Below are 12179 nucleotides of genomic sequence, written 5' to 3'. Positions count from 1 at the left end.
ATTCTCATATTTGGTCTTTTCATGGAATAGCTGAGTTCTTTCATGTTCCTTTCACAACTCTTGGGTAGTTTGACTAAGTTTCCTCTGTTTTTACTTTAATTTCTAAGCTCTGAGAGTCTGTGTTCTACTTGTCCTATTCTGCTGGAGTGGCCTTTCATTGTGCTTTGTGTTTGACTAATGGGACTTTTTATTTCCAGGATTTCTGTTTCATGCTTTTTTCTGAGGTTTTCCATATCTTCGTTCAACTCCTCTTTTGTATTTTGTATTGTCTTATTTTATATATCTATTTTTATAGTGTCTTGTATTTCACTTTTGTGTGTGTTGAAGATCTTTCTGAGTTTATTTAAGTGTTTCTGTATATTCTATTTTTTTTCAAATTTTTTTTATTTTCAGGGGAGAGCATGAATGCAGTCCCCCACTCCCACAAATTATGTAGTCGAGTTTCCCACATTTGGGGAAATCACAAGGGACAGCACATCTAAAATGCAATGGATAAGTCTTGCCCTGGGAAACCCACCTTTGTGATCATAGTATCTTCCCTGCCAGGTAAATATTCTATATCTTCTCAATTGTTTTGTGGTGTCTTGAAATTTCTTGAGGGTATCTTTTACTTTCTGCTTTGATTTCCTCTTTGAGGATTTTTATATGGGCACCACTGAGCTCAATGTGACATTTATCACTGTTTTGTTGATGTCAGCACTTTGGTATGAATTTTCTTCATTTTCCACTAAATCCTCTATTTAGTTGTTTTTTGGGAGAGTGAAGCTTCCATCCCTTTTTCTCCCCATTGCTCCAATTGATGCTATGCAACTATGTTCTTGACTGGCTAGTTCGTGGCTTAAATTTTTGTTGTGACTGACTAGGTTGATGCACTGTTTCTGTCTTTGGCCTAGAGGTATAAATTAGCAATGACAAATTCACAGGTTCAGTGCTAGATCAGTTGTTTTTGTAGTATATAGAAAACACCTTGGTGATAATATCTATAAACAGTGTGAGCTGGGCAGTTAATAGTTATTTGGCTAGAGGTAGAAACTTGGGTAATTGGTAAAGGTGGCACAAAAGAGGTGAAAAGGGGGAAGTGTGGTGTAGATGTGGGAAGAGATATGGATGCTGCTGGGTTTTGTGGCCCTTGTGTGTTTTAGGGTGTATTTCTGGTGTTTTACTGGAAGGTGCTTGTGTCAGGGATTGTAGTATGTAGGGTGTATGCAGTTGGTACAGTAGCCTTGATTGTGGGTGTTGAGTTTGTAGGAGGAAAGGGCAATATGGTGACATGTTGAGGAAGGATAGGAAGGGGAGGTGAAGACAGGGGAGAGAATGGATGAAAAGGGAGCAGACAGAGTAGTTGGGAGGGAGAACAATGTATGTAGCCAAGAAAAGGGGGGGAAATGAAGGGTGTAAGAATAGGGATAAGAAAATAGTGATGGCACTTGCAAATCGCGGGGAGCGCTGTGGGCATCCCATCCCCAACCTTCCCTGGCCGGGCTGCGGCTCCCGCGGGCAGAATCTCTCCCTCGCTTGCTCACGCTGAGAGGAAGGGCTTTTTTTCCTCTCCCCCCCCTTAATCAGAAGCACTGAATGAAAGCCAATCAGAGAGAGAGCTCGCCCCGGTTTTCTTCGGTTCCCTGCTGTCCAGAGTTAAAAGTGACGCTGGGAGAAAGCTTGAGTTAGATTGAAGTAGAATCAGTGATAGAAAATAACAACAGAAAACAAACAAAAAGCAGACACAGTGACAATTTCTTCAGGGTTATTTTGACAGGAACCAACTTCCTTTACCCAGAACCTGATGAAAAAGCCGGTGCAGAGAATCTCCACTTCATGTTAAATGGAGAAACGAGGAGGGCCCCCGGGGCCGACAGTGGCTGGCGCCCATACAACTTGGGAAGACGCAGACCAGGTGAGCTTCGCGGTACTGTGGTACCCCCACAGACAAGCCTAGGCCAGAGCAGCATAGCCCCCTGGACAGACTGACCTCCACCCAGGAAAAAAAAAAGAGAAACTGAGTAATAAGCAATAAGAACAGTTAAGACACGCTGGAAAGAGGGTGGGGCACCCTGAGCGCTGAAGAATGGGGGAAGGGAATCCTTCCCGGGACTGTAAATAAACAAGCCGGGTGGGCCAGAGGGCCTCTGGCGGGAGCGGGGAGTGCACCCAGCAACCAGGAGTGGGGAAGCTTGTGAGAGGAGGGAAGACCCATTTCCCACGTGAACTGTAAATAAACATGGTGGCTGGCAGGAGCAGCAGCACCGCCCAGTAAGCAGGAGCAGGAAAGCTTCTGAAAGTGGCAGTGGGAGGAAAACTTCAGAGGAGAGGGGGGAAGACCCACCTCCCACATGAACTGTAAATAAACACACAGGCCTGACAACGTGGTGGCAGTGTCAGCTTTCCCAGTGCTTGGAAAGGGGAAAGCCTGTAGCAGAGGCTCCCGCACAGGAGAACTCTGAGCAAACAAAGCCTGTGGGACCAGGTGAGTGCTAGCTCACCCCAGAGATCTGCATAAATAACGCTGCCAGCTACAGGCTGGGAGCAGCAGGCAGGCAAGCCACAGTTGCAGATACCACTCTCAGAACTGTCTCCAGATGCTTTTTTTTCTTTTTCTCCCTACCTTTGATGAGAGAACAACCGAATTACACCTGAAAGCTGAAAAACTTACTGAAACTGTATTGCATTTGAACTGGCGACACTTGGTGGGGCTTTTTGTGTGTGTGTGTGTGTGTGTGTGTGTGTGAGTGTGTAGTTTTGTTCTATTTTATGCATCCCCTTTGATGAGACAACTACAGAACAACATCTGAGGCACCAACTCCAGGACTGGCGATTGAGACGGACACCCAAATTATTAAGACTGAAACTGCATTGCATATAAACTTGGAAGTTTTTTGTTTTTTTTTTAATTTTCTATTTTCCATTTTATTTTAATTCATTTTTATATATAGAAATTACTTTCATTTACTTATTTTTTATTTTTTTATCTTTGATTTTCAATCCTCTCTCTGTCTCTCTAATGTCTGTTCAGCTTACTGTCGATTAGTACACTAACACTCCCTGTTTATACCTTTGAAACTCTCTTGTCTGATACCTTGTTCTGCTTTCTCCCTCTTGTCTGTATATTTGTTTTCCCCTTTTCTTTAACTTCTTGCTTTCCATCTCAGCTCACTCTTCCATTCTAAATATTACCATTGTTATTATTACAAGCTAGAAAATACTTAATTACACACAGTACAGGGACAGTAACAACACCAAGGACAATGACGGGAAGACAGAAAAAACAGGGAAACCAGTTTCCCCACAGCAAAAAATTAGTACAGGAACCAGAGGGGAATGAAGAGAACAGAAACTCAGATCCAACCTCCAACAAAATGAAGATAAACTATGCCAAAGGACCCAATGAAGCCCACAAGAATAATTTAAAAGAAGACATACTACAAGTACTCAATGAGAATTTTATAGAGATGATACTGGATAGGGTCAACCAAAATGTACAGGAGACACTCAAGAAATTCCAAGACAATAAAAACAGAGAATTTGAAAAAGCAAAAGAAGAAATAAAGGAAACCATAGAAGCACTGCATAAACACCAAAGTGAAAGAGAGAACACAATGAATAAATGGATAAATGAACTCAGAACAAAAATAGACAACAATAAAGAAGAAAACTGCCAGGATATGGAAAACCTCAGAAAAAAGAATGAAACAGAATTTCAAAACAAAACGGAAGGCCAATCCAGCAGAATAGAACAAACAGAAGACAGAATCTCAGAACTTGAAGATGAAATGGTAATTAAAGGAAAAACTGAAGAACTATTAATTAAACAACTCAAGACCTGTGAAAAGAAAATGCAAGAACTCACTGACTCCATCAAAAGACCAAACTTGAGAATCATGGGCATCGAAGAAGGAGAAGAGGTGCAAGCGAAGGGAATGCATAATATAGTCAACAAAATAATAATAATGGAAAATTTCCCAAATCTAGAGAAAGATATTCCCATACAAATGCAAGAGGCTTCCAGGACACCAAACAGACGAGATCAAAATAGAACTACTCCACGACATATCATTATTAAAACAACAAGTTCAGAAACTAAGGAAAGAATATTGAAGGCTGTAAGAGAGAAAAAACAAGTAACATACAAAGGTAAACCCATCAAAATCACAGCAGACTTCTCAACAGAAACATTAAAAGCAAGAAGAGCGTGGGGTGAGATCTTCCGGGCACTGAATGAAAATAACTTCAACCCCAGGATACTCTACCCAGCAAAGCTATCATTCAAAATAGATGGAGCAATAAAAGTCTTCCATGATAAGCAGGAACTAAAACAATATTTGACCACAAAGCCACCATTACAAAAGATTCTGCAAGGGATCCTGCACACAGAAAGTGACACCCAACTTAACCATGAAAAGGCAGGCAGCACCAAACCACAGGATAAGAAAAAGCAAGACAGTAGAGAGTAACATCAAGTTAGGTACACACAATCAAACCTTCAAACAACTAAGACAACTAAATGGCAGGAATCACCACATACCTATCAGTACTAACGCTTAATGTTAATGGACTTAATTCACCCATCAAAAGACACCGTTTGACAAAATGGATTAAAAAAGAAGATCCAACAATTTGTTGCTTACAGGAGACTCATCTCACTGACAGAAATAAGCATATGCTTAGGATGAAAGCTGGAAGAAGATTTACCAAGCCAATGGCCCCCGAAAACAGGCAGGAGTAGCAATACTTATCTCTGACAAAGTAGACTTCAAACCTACATTGATCAAACGAGATAAAGAAGAACATTCCACACTGATAAAAGGGGAAATAGACCAAAAGGAAATAATAATCATCAATCTGTACGCACCCAATGTCAACGCACCCAATTTCATCAAACATACCCTGAAAGACCTAAAAGCATATATAAACACCAACACAGTGGTTGTGGGAGACTTTAACACTCCATTATCATCAATAGATAGGTCATCCAAACAAAAACTCAATAAAGAAATCCAAGATCTAAAATATGCAATAGATCAAGTGGACCTAGTAGATGTCTACAGAACATTTCATCCAACCTCTACACAATATACATTCTTCTCAGCAGCCCATGGAACCTTCTCCAAAATAGATCATATCCTAGGGCACAAAGCAAGCCTCAGCAAATATAAGAAAATAGAAATAATACCGTGCATACTATCTGAACACAATGCAGTAAAAGTAGAACTCAACAACAAAAGTAAAGACACAAAACATGCAAACAGCTGGAAACTAAATAACTCATTACTTAATGAAGAGTGGATCATCGATGCAATAAAAGAGGAAATTAAAAAGTTCCTGGAAGTCAATGAAAATGAAAACACAACCTACTGGAACCTATGGGACATAGCTAAGGCAGTCTTGAGAGGAAAGTTTATAGCCATGAGTGCATATATTAAAAAGATTGAAAGATCCCAAATCAATGACCTAATGATACATCTCAAACTCCTAGAAAAACAAGAACAAGCAAATCCCAAAACAAATAGAAGGAGAGAAATAATAAAAATAAGAGCTGAAATCAACGAAATAGAAACCAAAAAAACCATACAAAGAATTAATGAAACAAAAAGTTGGTTCTTTGAAAAAATAAACAAGATCGATAGACCCCTGGCAAACCTGACTAAAATGAGGAGAGAAAAAGCCCAAATTAGTAGAATTAGGAATGCAAAAGGGGAGATAACAACAAACACCATGGAAGTCCAGGAAATCATCAGAGACTACTTTGAGAACCTATATTCAAATAAATTTGAAAATCTTAAAGAAATGGACAGATTTCTAGATACATATGATCATCCAAAACTGAACCAAGAGGAAATTAATCACCTGAATATACCTATAACACAAAATGAAATTGAAGCAGCAATCAAGAGTCTCCCCAAAAAGAAAAGTCCAGGACCTGATGGATTCTCTGCTGAATTCTATCAGACCTTTAAAGAAGAACTGATACCAACCCTCCTTAAACTGTTCCACGAAATAGAAAGGGAAGGAAAACTGCCAAACACATTTTATGAAGCCAGTATTACACTTATCCCAAAACCAGGCAAAGACACCTCCAAAAAGGAGAACTATAGGCCAATTTCCTTAATGAACATTGATGCAAAAATCCTCAACAAAATAATGGCAAACCGAATTCAGCAACACATCAAAAAGATGATTCACCACGACCAAGTAGGCTTCATCCCAGGGATGTAGGGGTGGTTCAACATATGAAAATCAATAAACATAATAAACCACATTAACAGAAGCAAAGACAAAAACCACTTGATCATCTCAATAGATGCAGAAAAAGCCTTTGATAAGATCCAACATCATTTCATGATAAAAGCTCTAAGAAAACTAGGAATAGAAGGAAAGTTCCTCAACATTATAAAAGCTATATATGACAAACCCACAGCCAGCATTATACTTAACGGAGAAAAACTGAAACCATTCCCTCTAAAATCAGGAACCAGACAAGGATGCCCACTATCTCCACTCCTATTCAACATAGTACTGGAATTCCTAGCCAGAGCAATTAGGCAAGAAGAAGGAATAAAAGGAATACAAATAGGTAAAGAAACTGTCAAAATATCCCTATTTGCAGACGACATGATCCTATACCTTAAAGACCCAAAAAACTCTACTCAGAAGCTTCTAGACATCATCAATAGCTATAGCAAGGTAGCAGGATATAAAATCAACATAGAAAAATCATTAGCATTTCTATACACTAAAAATGAGCAAACAGAAAAAGAATGTATGAAAACAATTCCATTTACAATAGCCTCAAAAAAAATCAAATACCTAGGCGTAAACCTAACAAAAGATGTGAAAGACCTCTACAAGGAAAACTATACACTTCTGAAGAAAGAGATTGAGGAAGACTATAGAAAGTGGAGAGATCTCCCATGCTCATGGATTGGAAGAATCAACATAGTAAAAATGTCAATACTCCCTAAAGTAATCTACATGTTTAATGCAATTCCCATCAAAATTCCAATGACATTCATTAAAGAGATTGAAAAATCTACTGCTAAATTTATATGGAAACACAAGAGGCCACGAATAGCCAAGGCAATACTCAGTCAAAACAACTATGCAGGAGGTATCACAATACCTGACTTCAAACTATATTACAAAGCAATAACAATAAAAACAGCATGGTACTGGCACAAAAACAGACATGAAGACCAGTGGAACAGAATAGAAGATCCAGATATGAAGCCACACAACTATAAGCAACTTATCTTTGACAAAGGAGCTAAAAATATACGATGGAGAAATAGCAGCCTCTTCAACAAAAACTGCTGGGAAAACTGGTTAGCAGTCTGCAAAAAACTGAAACTAGGTCCATGTATATCACCCTATACCAAGATTAACTCAAAATGGATCAAGGATCTTAATATCAGACCCCAAACTCTTAAGTTGATACAAGAAAGAGTAGGAAATACTCTGGAGTTAGTAGGTATAGGTAAGAACTTTCTCAATGAAACCCCAGCAGCACAGCAACTAAGAGATAGCATAGATAAATGGGACCTCATAAAACTAAAAAGCTTCTGTTCATCAAAAGAAATGGTCTCTAAACTGAAGAGAACACCCACAGAGTGGGAGAAAATATTTGCCAACTACACACCAGACAAAGGACTGATAAACAGAATATACAGGGAACTTAAAAAACTAAATTCTCCCAAAACTAATGAACCAATAAAGAAATGGGCATGTGAACTAAACAGAACTTTCTCAAAAGAAGAAATTCAAATGGCCAGAAAACACATGAAAAAATGCTCACCATCTCTAGCAATAAAGGAAATGCAAATTAAAACCACACTAAGATTCCACCTCACCCCTGTTAGAATAGCCATCATCAGCAACACCACCAACAACAGGTGTTGGCGAGGATGTGGGGAAAAAGGAACCCTCTTACACTGTTGGTGGGAATGTAGACTAGTACAACCACTCTGGAAAAAAATTTGGAGGCTACTTAAAAAGCTAGACATCTATCTACCATTTGATCCAGCAATACCACTCTTGGGGATATACCCAAAAGACTGTTACTCCAGAGGCACCTGCACATCCATGTTTATTGCGGCACTATTCACAATAGCCAAGTTATGGAAACAGCCAAGATGCCCCACCACTGACAAATGCATTAAGAAAATGTGGTATCTATACACAATGGAATTTTATGCAGCCATGAAGAAGAATGAAATGTTATCATTCACTGGTAAATGGATGGAATTGGAGAACATCATTCTGAGTGAGGTTAGCCTGTCCCAAAAGACCAAAAATCATATGTTCTCCCTCATATGTGGACATTAGATCAAGGGCAAACACAACAAGGGGATTGGACTATGAGCACATGATAAAAGCGAGAGCACACAAGGGAGGGGTGAGGATAGGTAAGACACCTAAAAAACTAGCTAGCATTTGTTGCCCTTAACGCAGAGAAACTAAAGCAGATACCTTAAAGCAACTGAGGCCAATAGGAAAAGGGGAACAGGTACTAGAGAAAAGGTTAGATCAAAAAGAATTAACCTAGAAGGTAACACCCACGCACAGGAAATCAATGTGATTCAATGCCCTGTATAGCTATCCTTATCTCAACCAGCAAAACCCCTTGTTCCTTCCTATTATTGCTTATACTCTCTCTACAACAAAATTAGAAATAAGGGCAAAATAGTTTCTGCTGGGTATTGAGGGGGGGAGAGGGAGGGGGCGGAGTAGGTGGTAAGGGAGGGGGTGGGGGCAGGGGGGAGAAATGAACCAAGCCTTGTATGCACATATGAATAATAAAAGAAAAAAAGCTATTACATCATATTTAAAATATCTTAAAATTTTCATTTAAAATTTTTTTCCTAAATGAATAAAAATCAATTACGTCATTAAATGTAATAAGTTTTAACAGAAAGCTTAATAAAATTTTGGGTTTTGGTGTATACAGTGTTGCCTGTGATGTTCTGGTCCCATTTCAATGTCTTATTGAGAACCATCAAAAAATTGGGACATATTCAGAGCAGTGAGCCCAATGCCAAATTATACCCACCATAGTATCTGCTTTCATTGTCATTTTCCGCAAAATGTATTATAAAAACAAAATGGAGCAATTTCATTGGAAAGCTGACATATTGTATATAATTTTGGAAAGTGGACTCTGGTTACTTTAAAAAATATTCAATAGGGAAAGGAAAGAAACCAAATGATTACTTCTGTGCAATAAATTGATGTGCTAAAATAATCATTTGTCCTGTAGTTGTTGAAATTCTGGGTAACTTTTTAAAAAATAATATCTATTTTTTAATGTAGTTTTCATTTTTCTTGGTGAAACACCCAGAACATGATTCGTGTGTCTTAGTGTAAATATATTTTTAACTTTTGGAGAAACTGCCAGTCAAATTTCAAAACATTATACTAGTTTATTTCTGTTACTAGCAAGATATTTTGACCTGCAAGTCATGGAAAATCTACTCTTTTTCAATTTGTTCTTTTCTTCTTTCTGTACTTCAGTTTCAATGGTCGCTTTTACCCTGCCCTTAAGATTATTGATTTTCAGTGTTTTAGTTATCCATCAGGGTCTACTGTGCTGTGTCAAAAGTTTTGTCTCAGCTCCTAAATCTACTTTTAAGCAGCTTCAGTGAATTTTTAAGTTATTCAGAGAAATAAATTATTCACTGGGAATTTAATTTATTTACAATGTTCATTTCCCTATTGAATTATTCTACTATAATATTCATAGAACAATTCCACTATAGAAAGGGTTATATGTAAGTTCCCTGGCCAGAATCTATTTATTCTTTTCAGGAAATTTTGAGGTTAATCCTTTCACACTATTGGACCTTTGGATCTGGTGTTGTTGATGTGGAGTTTTGTCTAATTGGTGATATCATGTTGTACATAGATAAGTTGAAAGGTGGGAAAAGAAGAGAAAAGCTGTGGATATTTTGGTTACCTTTTCTAGTTCAATTTTGACTTATTTGAAAAATAAAAGTTTTACAAAAAAAAAAGAGTAAGCACTCATTACTTTGTTAAACACTTTCTGTTCATGTTATCCTGATTCTGTCATTAACATTTTTCAAATTGATTTGCTTACACATGAGGAAATGTGCTGAATGAAATTTAGTGTTGGTTGACCCTATTTTGTTTACTTTTTCACCACAGAGAATCCTAAAGAAATAACTACTGGTAAGCTATGTTTAAGCAACATGCAATAGATGAGCAAACTCCAAATATCATGAAAACCAAAATCACAGCTTCCATATTGTGGTGGTTGCTATAAAATGCAGTAATGTGTCAGAGTGGAGACCTGAACAGCAACAAATTTTCCAAATTTTATGTTACTAAGGCCTCTAAGAATCAGTATAAATATTTACATAATATAACATCTTAATTTTAAATTGACATTTATGTGATAAAAGAAAATGAAACAAAAGTGACATATGCAAAGTGAGGTCAAGTGCTGTTCTTCCATGAATAGTTAATAATCCTGGTAACTTTGAAGACTGGTGAATTCTTACAGATTTTTAAAAGTACTTTTTATTAAGGAATCACAAGTTTCATAGTCTAAAATTCAGTGGATATTTAGTCCTTTATCCCTTTCTGAAACTGCCAGCCTTACACAAATATTAAGATCTTTATGAGTAAAATTCTAAACACAAAGGCAAATAATTTCTTTAACAGTATTTAGTCACAAGCATAAATCCATGTTGTGTATATAAAGAATATTCTTTCAATTTGGTATTTCTTATTTGTTATTTGCTTTTTGTTTGGTTTCATTTTGTTTTTTAGCATCCTCCAATCAAGGAAGGCTCTTATTTACAAAATCATTATGAAGTAGCCCATCTAAGACATCAATATTTTTTGCCCAGATAATTGGGAGAAGCAGTAGGAGAGGATGTATGTCCTGAGATATTCTGATGTATATTAAAAAAAACAAAGCAAAACTCTGAAGTTGTGAATTTGAAGCTGATTACATGTGACTAGATGCATCTTGGGGGAAGTTTTGCTGAGGGCACTAGACAGAGGATACTGAGAAGTAACACTGTTCCATCAGATTATATTTCAATATTAAGTAGAAAGTCTATTTAAACTACTCAAGTCCTTTTTGCTAATTTTAAATTTTGTATTAAATTGTGAGATTATCCAAAGAATGCTAGTTCTTCAATGTAACTATTTAGTAAAACAAAATATTCATAAGTTTATTTGAGTATGTCTAACAAGTTATTCAGTTGAACCAACCATAGAGAAGTCCCCGAATGCATGCTCTTAAAGTACACGCATAGCATTTCAGAACTCACTTAAGGTCTTTGAGGACTGCATTGTCTGTGGCAAGTGAAAATTGCAGAAATAATAATACTTAATTTGTAAATAGTACCTGAAAGTTAACATAGGCTGGAACTAGTAAGTAGTTTAAATCAGAATATAAAAAAAAAGACAAGACAGAACAAGTGAATATTAATTGACTAACAATACGTTAGTCTGATGACATTAGTAATTTTTCCTCTTCCATATTCATTTCCACAATTTAACTTCCTCCATCCTACATTGTTATTAGGATTATGAAGGTTATATGGACTCAGATCATGCTATCATTTGTGATTGGGTAAAATTTGGGTCTAACTACCACCTTGCATGCATTGCATATTTTCAACAAATCTTTTTTATACTTTATTTTTGTTATTATGTACTGGGCATCCATTGTGACATTAACAAAATTTCTTACAATATTTCATAGTTTAATTAATCCACTTCATCTTTCTCCTTTATACGTCCCCCTTCCCATTCTTGGAACCATTTCAGCAGGTATCATTTTTCTACTTACATACATGTGTACAGAATATTCCCACCATATTCACCCTCTGACCCCCTTTCCTTATATCCTCCTCCTTCCCACTGGTACCCACCCCTCAGACATATTCTCATATTTGCCCTTCTTATCTTTAACATTAGATCAGCATAAGATTATTTGGAACTTATCAGAAGTCAGCTTAGGTATGCACAGCCCACATACTCCAGCACCCACGTCCTTCCACTAACACAAGCAAATACTTAGTGTTGTGATTTTCTGAGATTTGGGGCTATGTGTTGCAACAGTGATGTTAAGTGTAAATGAAATCCTAAAAACAGTGTAGTCACAGAAATGCTTCCACTGGAATGTTTGTCCAGAACTATATTTGGTATATGTATAA

At 37.2% G+C, this 12179-nt stretch overlaps 1 non-coding gene across 1 annotated transcript; it reads right to left on the bottom strand.

Annotated features, from left to right (window-relative positions):
* Nucleotides 1-390: 390 nt before the first annotated feature.
* Nucleotides 391-554, bottom strand: LOC141422742 (U1 spliceosomal RNA). The gene has a single exon (XR_012447489.1). It is a non-coding gene; the product is annotated as a U1 spliceosomal RNA (small nuclear RNA).
* Nucleotides 555-12179: the final 11625 nt, after the last annotated feature.

Source organism: Castor canadensis, chromosome 4 (assembly GCF_047511655.1).
Source record: "Castor canadensis chromosome 4, mCasCan1.hap1v2, whole genome shotgun sequence".
In the NCBI taxonomy this organism is placed as follows: Eukaryota; Metazoa; Chordata; class Mammalia; order Rodentia; family Castoridae; genus Castor; species Castor canadensis.
Note: the sequence above shows the minus strand (reverse complement) of the source record. Positions and strands in the feature narration are given on the sequence as shown.